At 39.5% G+C, this 12013-nt stretch overlaps 1 protein-coding gene and 1 long non-coding RNA gene across 3 annotated transcripts in view; both read left to right on the forward strand.

Moving 5' to 3' along the window:
• LOC127977424 (genetic suppressor element 1-like) overlaps positions 1-12013 on the forward strand; it is an 870445-nt gene that overhangs the window by 735315 nt on the left and 123117 nt on the right. The gene's annotated exons all lie outside the window — the stretch shown is intronic.
• LOC127977436 (uncharacterized) overlaps positions 96-12013 on the forward strand; it is a 37368-nt gene continuing 25450 nt past the window's right edge. The window contains exons 1-2 of one of the 2 annotated variants that reach the window (XR_008158211.1): positions 96-949; positions 4750-4984. This is a non-coding gene — a long non-coding RNA (uncharacterized LOC127977436). Of the gene's footprint in view, positions 950-4396; positions 4985-12013 lie in introns of those variants that run through there. The other variant, XR_008158210.1, reaches the window with a different exon arrangement.

The raw sequence follows: 12013 nt of genomic DNA on the forward strand, positions 1-12013 counted from the left end.
CAAGATTTCTGAAGGTGTTCCAGGGGGCGCTGTAGAGTCCCTGTGCCACGCCCGGGTCCCAGCCTCTGCGGCGTCCTGATGGCCGCAGATTCCAATGTGTGTGCCAATTTTCAAGAGTTTTTGAGCATGTTAAGGCCCCTAAAAACCCCCGGAAGGTTAAATAAAAAATAAAAAAAATAATAAGAATAATCCTTAGAAGAACAATAGGGCTCTTCGCCCCTTCGGGCTTGAGCCCTAATAATAATTAAAGCTGCAAGCAGCGATGAACGGGCCCTCGCACCCGGGCTCACCGGCAGTGAGTGGCCTTAGTAAATTGGTGAACGGTGAGAAATATGCATTCAAACTCATAAATATAAGTGGAAAATATCAACATTTATTCCACATGTGCCAATCTTCCTGGTGCCAGCAGGTGGTGCTATCATTATAATGGAATATGGCCCTTCAAATGTGTTCCGGGCAGGACTCTCATCGAACATGTGAAGTTTGGGGAAGATCGAACAAATTATGCCTGAGTTACAACAACTTTTCTTGCTGTGGCGAGACATCAAAATTTGTCATGGCGCCATGGACACGCCCTTTAACAAAAACTCAAGATCTCCACAAGTTAACATTGCACAGGCCTTTAGATTAGACTGAATACAAAAAATACTTTAATCTCAAAAAAATTCTAGGAGTAGTTTGTCGCAGCCTAAAACATGTCACTTCCTGTTGCCAGCAGGTGGCGCTATGACTATAACTGAAAATGGGCATGTAGATCTGTTAAGAGCAGAAGTCTTATCTAACATGTGAAGTTTGGGACAGATTGGACATTGTATGTCTGAGTTACAGCAACTTCCTTTTTCATGGCGAAACATCGAAATTTGGCAGGCCGCCATGGACACGCCCTTTAACGAAACCTCAAGATCTTCGCAATTTAACATCACAAAGGCCTTTAGATTACACTGACCAAGTTTGGTGTTGATCTGAATAAATCTCTAGGAGGAGTTCGTTAAAGTACAACCCCTGAAAATGGCAAAAACAACGCCAATTTTGCAGAGAAAATTCTAAATAACCGACTTCCTGTTGGGATTCGGATTTCGTACCAAGATACTTTTTTGTAGGTATTGGTGTGTTACATGTGTGTACCGATTTTTGTACATGTACGTGAAACATAGCTCGAGGCACACTCCGTTGAAAGTGTATAGGTGGCGCTATAGAGCCATTTTGCCATACCCGATGGAATATTGGCCTTCAGATGTGTTCAGGCCAGGACTCTTATCACACATGTGAAGTTTGGGGAAGATCGGACATTTTATGCCTGAGTTATAACATCTTTTATTCCCATGGCGAGACATCGAACTTTGCCATGGCGCCGTGGACACGCCTTTTAACGAAAACTCAAGATCTTCACAACTGAACATCGCACAGGCCTTTAGATTAGACTGACCACAAAAAAGACATTGATGTCAAAAAATTTCTAGGAGTAGTTCATCACAGCGTAAAATATGTCACTTCCTGTTGCCAATAGGTGGCGCTATGACTATAACTGAATATGGGCATGTCAATCTGTTCAGGTTTGGAGTCACATCAAACATGTGAAGTTTGGGGCTGATTGGACATTGTATGTCTGAGTTATAGCTACTTCATTTTTCATGGCGAATCATCAAAATTCGCCAGGCCGCCACGGACACGCCCTTCAACGAAAACACAAGATCTTCGCAATTTAACATCTCAATGGCCTTTAGATTAGGCATACCAAATTTGGTGTTGATCTGAATTAATCTCTAGGAGGAGTTCGTTAAAATACAATGCATGGAAATGGCAAAAATGACAAAATATTTGCTCATAATATTAAAAATAACCAACTTCCTGTTGGGTTTAGAATTTTGCTCCAAGAGTCTTTTTTGTAGGTCTTGGTGTCTTACATGTGTTTACCGATTTTCAGACATGTGCGTGAAACGTTGCTCGAGGCGCACACCGCTGAACATGTATAGGTGGCGCTGTCGAGCCATTTTGCCACGCCCACTTCTGAAACCCATATCAGACGTAAATTTTCACCAGTTCGGAGGTGTGTGCAAATTTTCCTGACTTTTTGAGTATGTTTAGGCCTTCAAAAACGCGATTCATTGGGGAGAAGAATAATAATAATAATAATAATTAAAGCTGCAAGCAGCGATGAACGGGCCCTCGCACCCGGGCTCACCGACTGTGAGTGGCTTTTGTAAATAGGTGAGCGGTGAGAAATATGCATTTAAACTGATAAATATAAGTGGAATATATCAAAGTTATTCCATATATGTGCCAATCTTCCTGTTGCCAGCAGGTGGCGCTATCCTTATAATGGAATATTGGCCTTCAGTTGTGTTCAGGGCAGGACTCTTATCGAACATGTGAAGTTTGAGGAAGATCAAACATTTTATGCCTGAGTTACAACAACTTCCTTTACTGTGGCGAGACAACAAATTTTGTCATGGCGCCATGGACACGCCCTTTAAAAAAAAAAAAAAAGATCTCAATAATTTAGCATTGCACATGCCTTTAGATTAGACTGACCACAAAAAAAAAACATTAATGTCATACTATTTCTAGGAGTAGTTTGTCGCAGCGTAAAACATGACACTTCCTGTTGCCAATAGGTGGCGCTATGACTATAACTGAATATGGGCATGTAGATCTGTTCAGGTCAAGAGTCTCATCCAACATGTGAAGTTTGGGGCAGATTGGACATTGTATGTCTGAGTTACAGCAACTTCCTTTTTCATGGCGAAACATCGAAATTTGTCAGACCGCCATGGACACGCCCTTTAACGAAACCTCAAGCCCTTCGCAATTTAACATCACAAATGGCTTTAGATTACACTGACCAAGTTTGGTATTGATCTGAATAAATCTCTAGGAGGAGTTCGTTAAAGTACAACCCCTGAAAATGGCAAAAACAACACCAATTTTGAAGGGAAAATTCAAATTAACCGACTTCCTGTTGGGATCCGGATTTTGTACCAAGAGACTTTTTTGTAGGTATTGGAGTGTTACATGTGTGTACCAATTTTTGTACATGTAAGTGAAACATAGCTCGAGGCGCACTCCGTTGAAAGTGGTTAGGTGGCGCTATAGAGCCATTCTGCCACACCCGGTGGAATATTGGCCTGCAGATCTGTTCAGGCCAGGACTCTTATCACACGTGTGAAGTTTGGGGAAGATCGGACATTTTATGCCTGAGTTATAACATCTTTTATTCCCATGGCGAGACATCGAACTTTGTCGCGGCGCCATGAGCAAGCCTTTTAACGAAAACTCAAGATCTTCACAACTGAACATCGCACAGGCCTTTAGATTAGACTGACCACAAAAAAGACATTGATGTCATAAAATTTCTAGGAGTAGTTCATCGCAGCGTAAAATATGTCACTTCCTGTTGCCAATAGGTGGCGCTATGACTATAACTGAATATGGGCATGTCAATCTGTTCAGGTTCGGAGTCTCATCAAACATGTGAAGTTTGGGGCAGATTGGACATTGTATGTGTGAGTTATAGCAACTTCATTTTTTGTGGCGAATCATCGAAATTCGCCAGGCCGCCACGGACACGCCCTTCAACGAAAACTCAAAAGCTTCGCAATTTAACATCGCAAAGGCCTTTAGATTAGGCATACCAAATTTGGTGTTGATTTGAAGAACTCTCTAGGAGGAGTTCGTTAAAATACAACACATGGAAATGACCAAAATTACACAAAATATGCTCATAATATTAAAAATAACCGACTTCCTGTTGGGTTTAGAATTTCGCTCCAAGAGTCTTTTTTGTAGGTATTGGTGTGTTACATATGTGTGCCAATTTTCGTGCATGTACGTGAAACATAGCTGGAAGGCTGTTGATTTTCTTGGTATAGGTGGCGCTGTCGAGCCATTTTGCCACACCCTCTTCTGAATCCTATATCAGACGAAAATTTTCACCAGGTTTGACGCGTGTGCAAAGTTTCATGACTTTTTGAGCATGTTAAAGCCCTCAAAAATGCGATTCATTCGGGAGAAGAAGAAGAAGAATAATAATAATAATAAAAAATTAAAGCTGCAAGCAGCGATGAACGGGCCCTCGCACCCGGGCTCACCGCCATCGTGTGGCTTTAGTAAAAAGGTGAACGTTGAGAAATATGCATTTAAACTCATAAATATAAGTGCAATATATCAAAGTTTATTCCATATGTGTGCCAATCTTCCTGTTGCCAGCAGGTGGTGCTATCGTTATAATGGAATATTGGCCTTCAGATGTGTTCAAGCCAGGACCCTTATCACACATGTGAAGTTTGGGCAAGATCGGACATTTTATGCCTGAGTTATAACATCTTTTATTCCCATGACGAGACATCGAACTTCGTCACGGCACCATGGAAACGCCTTTTAACAAAAACTCAAGATCTTCACAACTAAACATCACACAGGTCTTTAGATTAGACTGACCACAAAAAAGACATTGATGTCATAAAATTTCTAGGAGTAGTCTGTCACAGTGTAAAATATGTCACTTCCTGTTGCCAATAGGTGGCGCTATGACTATAACTGAATATGGGCATGTAGATCTGTTCAGGTCAAGAGTCTCATCCAACATGTGAAGTTTGGGGCAGATTGGATATTGTATGTCTGAGTTACAGCAACTTCCTTTTTCATGGCGAAACATCGAAATTTGTCAGGCCGCCATGGACACGCCCTTTAACGAAATATAAAGATCTTCACAATTTAACATCGCAAAGGGCTTAAGATTACACTGACCAGGTTTGGTGTTGATCTGAATAAATCTCTAGGAGGAGTTCGTTAAAGTACAACCCCTGAAAATGGCAAAAACAACACCAATTTTGAAGGGAAAATTCAAAATAACCGACTTCCTGTTGGGATCCGGATTTCGTACCAAGAGACTTTTTTGTAGGTATTGGAGTGTTACATGTGTGTACCAATTTTTGTACATGTACGTGAAACATAGCTCGAGGCGCACTCCGTTGAAAGTGTATAGGTGGCGCTATAGAGCCATTCTGCCACACCCGGTGGAATATTGGCCTGCAGATCTGTTCAGGCCAGGACTCTTATCACACATGTGAAATTTGGGGAAGATCGGACATTTTATGCCTGAGTTATAACATCTTTTATTCCCATGGCGAGACATCGAACTTCGTCGCGGCGCCATGAACAAGCCTTTTAACGAAATCTCAAGATCTTCACAACTGAACATTGCACAGGCCTTTAGATTAGACTGACCACAAAAAAGACATTGATGTCATAAAATTTCTAGGAGTAGTTTGTCGCAGTGTAAAATATGTCACTTCCTGTTGCCAATAGGTGGCGCTACGACTATAACTGAATATGGGCATGTCAATCTGTTCAGGTTCGGAGTCTCATGAAACATGTGAAGTTTGGGGCAGATTGGACATTGTATGTATGAGTTATAGCAACTTCATTTTTCATGGCGAATCATCGAAATTCGCCAGGCCGCCACGGACACGCCCTTCAACGAAAACTCAAGATCTTCGCAATTTAACATCGCAAAGGCCTTTAGATTAGGCATACCAAATTTGGTGTTGATTTGAAGAACTCTCTAGGAGGAGTTCGTTAAAATACAACACATGGAAATGACCAAAATTACACAAAATATGCTCATAATATTAAAAATAACCGACTTCCTGTTGGGTTTAGAATTTCGCTCCAAGAGTCTTTTTTGTAGGTATTGGTGTGTTACATATGTGTGCCAATTTTCGTGCATGTACGTGAAACATAGCTGGAAGGCTGTTGATTTTCTTGGTATAGGTGGCGCTGTCGAGCCATTTTGCCACACCCTCTTCTGAATCCTATATCAGACGAAAATTTTCACCAGGTTTGACGCGTGTGCAAAGTTTCATGACTTTTTGAGCATGTTAAAGCCCTCAAAAATGCGATTCATTCGGGAGAAGAAGAAGAAGAATAATAATAATAAATATAGCTGCAAGCAGCAATCACGGGGCCAAGCATTCCAGCGGCAACATCAGGAGCTTAGCATATGTAGCATCAGACCAAATGCAACAATGAATAATGAAATTAATAATTGCATGATTGTAATTGAAATGGCTGAAAATCGTTAATAAAAGTTCCACAGCGAGGAGCTAAGCATGGCATGGAGCATCAGACCAAATGCAACGAGTAAGAAAAGCAATTATTGGAAGAGTGTAATTGAAACAGCCAGTAAAACTCCAGTAAAATGATGCATTATCATTTTTGGAAAATAGTTGGCGCTGTAATCAAATCGCTTTGTTGTGTTCTGTGGGAGGTGACAATGTTGTGGGCAATTTCTTTCAAAATACTTACAGACCTTTAGGGCAATGAGTCGAACATGCCCACCGAGTTTCGTTCCGATCGACTTCCATTAACCTTGTCAAATAGGTGCTTAAATTTGTTTGGCCAATGGCGGCCATGTTTTTTAAGATAAGTGAAATTCCTCATAGACAATTATGCCACATTGGGCCATACCAATTTTCAAGTTGATTGGATCAGCGGTTGCTTAGTTATAGCCATTTTAGTTTTTTTTCATCCTGTAGCGCCACCAAGTGGCAGATATGGAAAAAAAAATTATTTGACTAAAGTTTTTGTTCATGCATATGAGTTCTGAGTTTGGTGAAGATATCTCATTTTGTTCCCGAGTTATAGCCTTTTTCATTAAATTGGTCCACGAATTTGAATGTTCTGGGTCACCTGGTTTTTTGTTCAGTCTTGATCAAACCACTGCAGTAATATTCTCAGGACTCTCTAGATCAATAACTTTGAAAAAATATGTTGTATTTTGTCCTTTGGTTAGATAACATTTAAACAGGCCTAAAAAACAAAAGATTTCTGTTGTGAATGGCATTAAACTGCAAAAAAAAGGGGTAATATAATCACACATGCATTAGATCTGTATTTTTTCTAAACAATCATGCAAAATTTAACAGAGATTAGGTAAAAAAGAACACTGTAATATTTATAAAGCTTCAAAACCCAGTGTTGAATAAAAAATTGCAATTAGAACCACTAGATGTCACCGGAAGACCACTAATGAGCTCACTAAAGACTAAAACATTACAGTTTATGGGCTTGTTGAGGGATTCATCTAGAAAAAATGTATATTACTATTATTTAATATTACTGTTCAAGCATTTCAGATCACATTGAGTCAAAGTTTACCAATTTATTCATACAGATATATCTAATGTTTATAATTATGCCAGATTATGATTGCAATGAAACCTGAAAAATGACATAGAAGCCCATAAAAACAGAAGACTTGCAATAGGTTTTATCACCCATCATTTATTTTAATTATCTATATATATAACAAAATGTGTGCATCTGTGTGTGGGTTTAAGCATGCTTATTGAGTATTAATATACTAGTTTAAACATTTCATGTTTGTGTGTGTCTGTAATTATGTTCTATTCTTTTACTGTCAGCCATATCTAGGTTATTTAAAATCAGTGCAGTACTATTATCTAGACTGTGAAATTATACATAAATTGCGTATGCTTCTTTGGAATGAAATTAAGACAACATATAACAGTTATAAAGGTTAAAGAGACAGTGTTGTATGATAAATTGCATTTACGACCACTAGATGTCACTGGAAGACCACTAATGGGCTTTGCAGAGATATAGCCTCAGACTCATTTTGTGAAGATGCCTGACATCTGAAGCAGCGCTGTACAAAAACGGTTTCGTCTATTGACACGAAATCCATAACTTTTTGTCAGCACGGTCTGAAGATGATCTGATTAAATTTTGGTGAAAATCGGACAAACGGTTGAGGATGAGTTTAAAAAAAAAGGTTTTCAACATGAATCAAAATGGCGGACAGGAAGTTTTGCTTAATATGACATAATTGGTATGCATGTTGTCGGCATGTCCCAAGGAACATTTTGAGACATGTTTCATGATAATAGGCTAATGCAATCAAAAGTTATTAGCATTATTGGAAATGTAATAATTAGCGGTTATTGATTGGTTTATTACTCTTGACCAATAGGTGGCGCTGTGACCAAAATGATGTGGCGTGGTCAATGTGATGTGACAATGTCACATATTAAGTTTTGTGTAAATATCTCCAACCTTTGCAGAGATACAGCCTCAGATGCAGTTTGGCATCTTTCCAGCAAATTCGTTGGTACGCTAATTGAAAACGGTTACGTGTATCGACACAAATTCCATAACTTTTTGCCAGCATGGTCTGAAGATGATCCAAATCAAATTTGGTGAAAATCTGAGCAACGGTCTAGGAGGAGTTCGAAAAAGTAGGTTTTCAACATGAATCAAAATGGCGGACAGGAAATTTTGCCAAAATTGACAAATGGGGTATCGGTGTTCTCGGCATGACCCAAGGAATCTATGAACATCAGCTTTGTTACAATAGGTTAATGTATGCAAAAGTTATTAGCATTTTTTCGAAAAAATCGTTATAACTATTGACCACAAGGTGGCGCTGCCCCCAATTTTTTTGTGTACATTCAGGGCATGGAGCCGGACATTTTTGTAATTATTTGCGAAACGATACGGAACTTCATTCTTAAGATACAGCAATTTACAACTAAATCCAAAATGGCCGACGCCCAAAATGGCCGAATTGGGAAAATTCGGTATCATTCGACTCGGAATGATGCACTGAATCTAAAGACACCACTTTTGTGATTTTTGGCAAAACCGTTCAGAAGTTATGAGCAAAAACATGCATTTTTCATATCTCCTGACCACTAGGGGGCACAGCGCCGAAACACTGCCGGTAGTCCCAGGGAATGGTTGTTATAAGACCCACCAAGATTGGTCTCAATAGGCCAAACCGTTGCTGAGATATAGCCTCACGTTCACGTTTGCGTGCTTTTCGAAGAATTCGTTCATGAGCTATTCGGAAACGGTTTGAGAAATGAACTTGAATTCCATAACATTTTGCCAGCATGGTCTGAAGATTATCTGATTCAATTTTCGTGACAATCGGTGCAACGGCCTAGGACGAGTTCGAAAAAGTAGGTTTTACGAACAATTGACGATAGCGAAAAAACTAAGCCTTGCGATTTTTGAATTTCGGTGTCCATTCGACTCGGCATGAGCCAAGGAATCACAGGAAAAAAGAATTTTCATTTTGTGGCTTACGGTTCAAGAGTTATTAGCATCAAGTTTTTGAAAGTTTAGACAATTGGTGGCGCTAGAGAGTTTGAGTTAGAGACTTCAAATTTGCTACGGTTAATGTTCAGACAGTCCTCTATTAGTGTGCCAAATTCTACAACTTTCCCGCAATCGGTTCTATGGGCTACCATAGACTTGGGGTGGAAGAAGAAGAATAATAATAAATATAGCTGCAAGCAGCAATTACGGGGCCAAGCACTCCAACGGCAAATGTAGGAGCTAAGCATCGCATGAAGCATCACACCAAATTCATTAATGAGCAATAACAGCAATTTTGGAATTATTGTAATTGAAATGGCAAAAAAAATCATAATACCACCTCTAGTAGCATGATTACTTGGCTTATCAAGCTTGACCAATAGGTGGCACTGTTATAAAATCAATTTGGTGTACTCTGTGTGACTTTTCAATGACACACACAAAGTTTGGTGTCAATATGCCAAAGCATTCCAGGGATACAGCCTCAAGTGTCATTTTCTCATTGTGCCTCAAATTCGTCGATGTGGTATGCGAAAACGGTTTTGTCTATCGACTCAAAAGCCATAACTTTGAGTCAGCATAGTCTGAAGATCATTTGATTCGAATTTGGTGAAAATCGGACCTACGGTTGATGAGGAGTTCGACAAAGTAGGTTTTCAACATAAATCAAAATGGCGGACCGGAAGTTCAGCTCACTATGGTATATTTGGTATCTATGTTATCGGCATAAACCAGGGAATATTTTGAGCCCAGTTCCATTCGAATGGGCTAATGCAATAAAAAGTTATTAGCATTTTTACAAGTGTAATTATTCATGGTTAATGAATGGTTTATTACTCTTGACCAATAGGTGGCGCTGTCACCAAATTTCTGTGGCATGGTCAGTGTGAGGTGGCGATGACACATACAAAATTTGGTGCAAATATGTCAAAGCGTTGCAGAGATACAGCCTCAAATGCATTTTGGCACCCTTCCAGCAAATTCGTTGATGCGCTAAATGAGAACTGTTTCGTATATCGACACGAAATCCATAACTTTTTGCCAGCATGGTCTGAAGATGATTCACGTCAAATTTGGTGAAAATTGGACTAACGGTCTAGGAGGAGTTCGAAAAAGTAGGTTTTCAACATTAAGCAAAATGGCGGACAGGAAGTATGGCCAATTTTCACATAATTGGTATCAATGCTCTCGGCATGACCCACAGAATATAGCGAGACCATTTTAATTTTAATAGACTAATTTATTCAAAAGTTATTAGCATTTATGTGATATTTCATTATAACTATTGGCCACAAGGTGGCGCTGCCACCAAACTTTTTGAGTACCTTCAGGGCATGGAGCCGAATATTTTTGTAATTATTTGCGAAACGATACGATGCTGCGTTCAAAAAATACAGCATTTTAAATCATAATTCAAAATGGCCGACGCCTAAAATGGCCGACACAGGAAAATTGGATATCATTTGACTCGACATGACTCACTGAATCTAAAGAGACCAGTTGTGTGATTTTTGGCCAAACCATTCAGTAGTTATAAGCCAAAATATGCATTTTTCATATCTCCTGACCACTAGGTGGCGCTGTGTCGAAACACTGCAGGTAGTCTCAGTTCATGCTTGTTATAACACACGCCAAGTTTGGTCTCAATATGACAAACCGTTGCCGGGATATAGCCTCACGTGCATGTTTGCGTGCTTTTCGTCAAATTTGTTTACATGTCATTCGACAACAGTTGGACGAAACAACTTGAATTCCATAACTTTTTGCCATCATGGTCTGAAGATGATCTGAGCCAATTTTCGTGGCAATCGGACTAACCGTCTAGGACGAGTTCGAAAAAGTAGGTTTTTCGAATAATTGAAAATAGCGAAAAAACTAAACCTTGCGATTTTTGAATTTTGGGGTTCATTCGACTTGGCATGAGCCAAGGATTCAGAGGAAAAAAGAATTTCCATTTTCTGGCTTACGGTTCAAAAGTTATTAGCATACAAACATTAAAAGTTTGGACAAGTGGTGGCGCTAGAGAGTAGGAGATAGAGACTTCAAATTTGCTATAGTTAATGTTGGGACTGTCCTCTATCAGTGTGCCAAATTATACAACTTTCCCGCAATCGGTTCTATGGGCTGCCATAGACTTGCGGCGGAAGAAGAAGAATAATAAATATAGCTGCAAGCAGCAATCACGGGGCCAAGCATTCCAGCGGCAACATCAGGAGCTAAGCAGACCAAATGCAACAATGAATAATGAAATTAATAATTGCATGATTGTAATTGAAATGGCTGAAAATCGTTAATAAAAGTTCCACAGCGAGGAGCTAAGCATGGCATGGAGCATCAGACCAAATGCAACGAGTAAGAAAAGCAATCATTGGAAGAGTGTAATTGAAACAGCCAGTAAAACTCCAGTAAAATGATGCATTATCATTTTTGGAAAATAGGTGGCGCTGTAATCAAATCGCTTTGTTGTGTTCTGTGGGAGGTGACAATGTTGTGGGCAATTTCTTTCAAAATACTTACAGACCTTTAGGGCAATGAGTCGAACATGCCCACCGAGTTTCGTTCCGATCGACTTCCATTAACCTTGTCAAATAGGTGCTTAAAGTTGTTTGGCCAATGGCGGCCATGTTTTTTAAGATAAGTGAAATTCCTCATAGAGCACTTGTGCCACATTGGGCCATATCAATTTTCAAGTTGATTGGATCAACGGTTGCTTAGTTATAGCCATTTGATTTTTTTTCATCCTGTAGCGCCACCAAGTGGCAGATATGGAAAAAAAATAATAATTTGACTAAAGTTTTTGTTCATGCATATGAGTTCTGAGTTTGGTGAAGATATCTCATTTTGTTCCCGAGTTATAGCCTTTTTCGTAAAATTGGTCCACGAATTTGAA

This window comes from Carassius gibelio, chromosome B18, assembly GCF_023724105.1.
Source record: "Carassius gibelio isolate Cgi1373 ecotype wild population from Czech Republic chromosome B18, carGib1.2-hapl.c, whole genome shotgun sequence".
NCBI lineage: Eukaryota > Metazoa > Chordata > Actinopteri > Cypriniformes > Cyprinidae > Carassius > Carassius gibelio.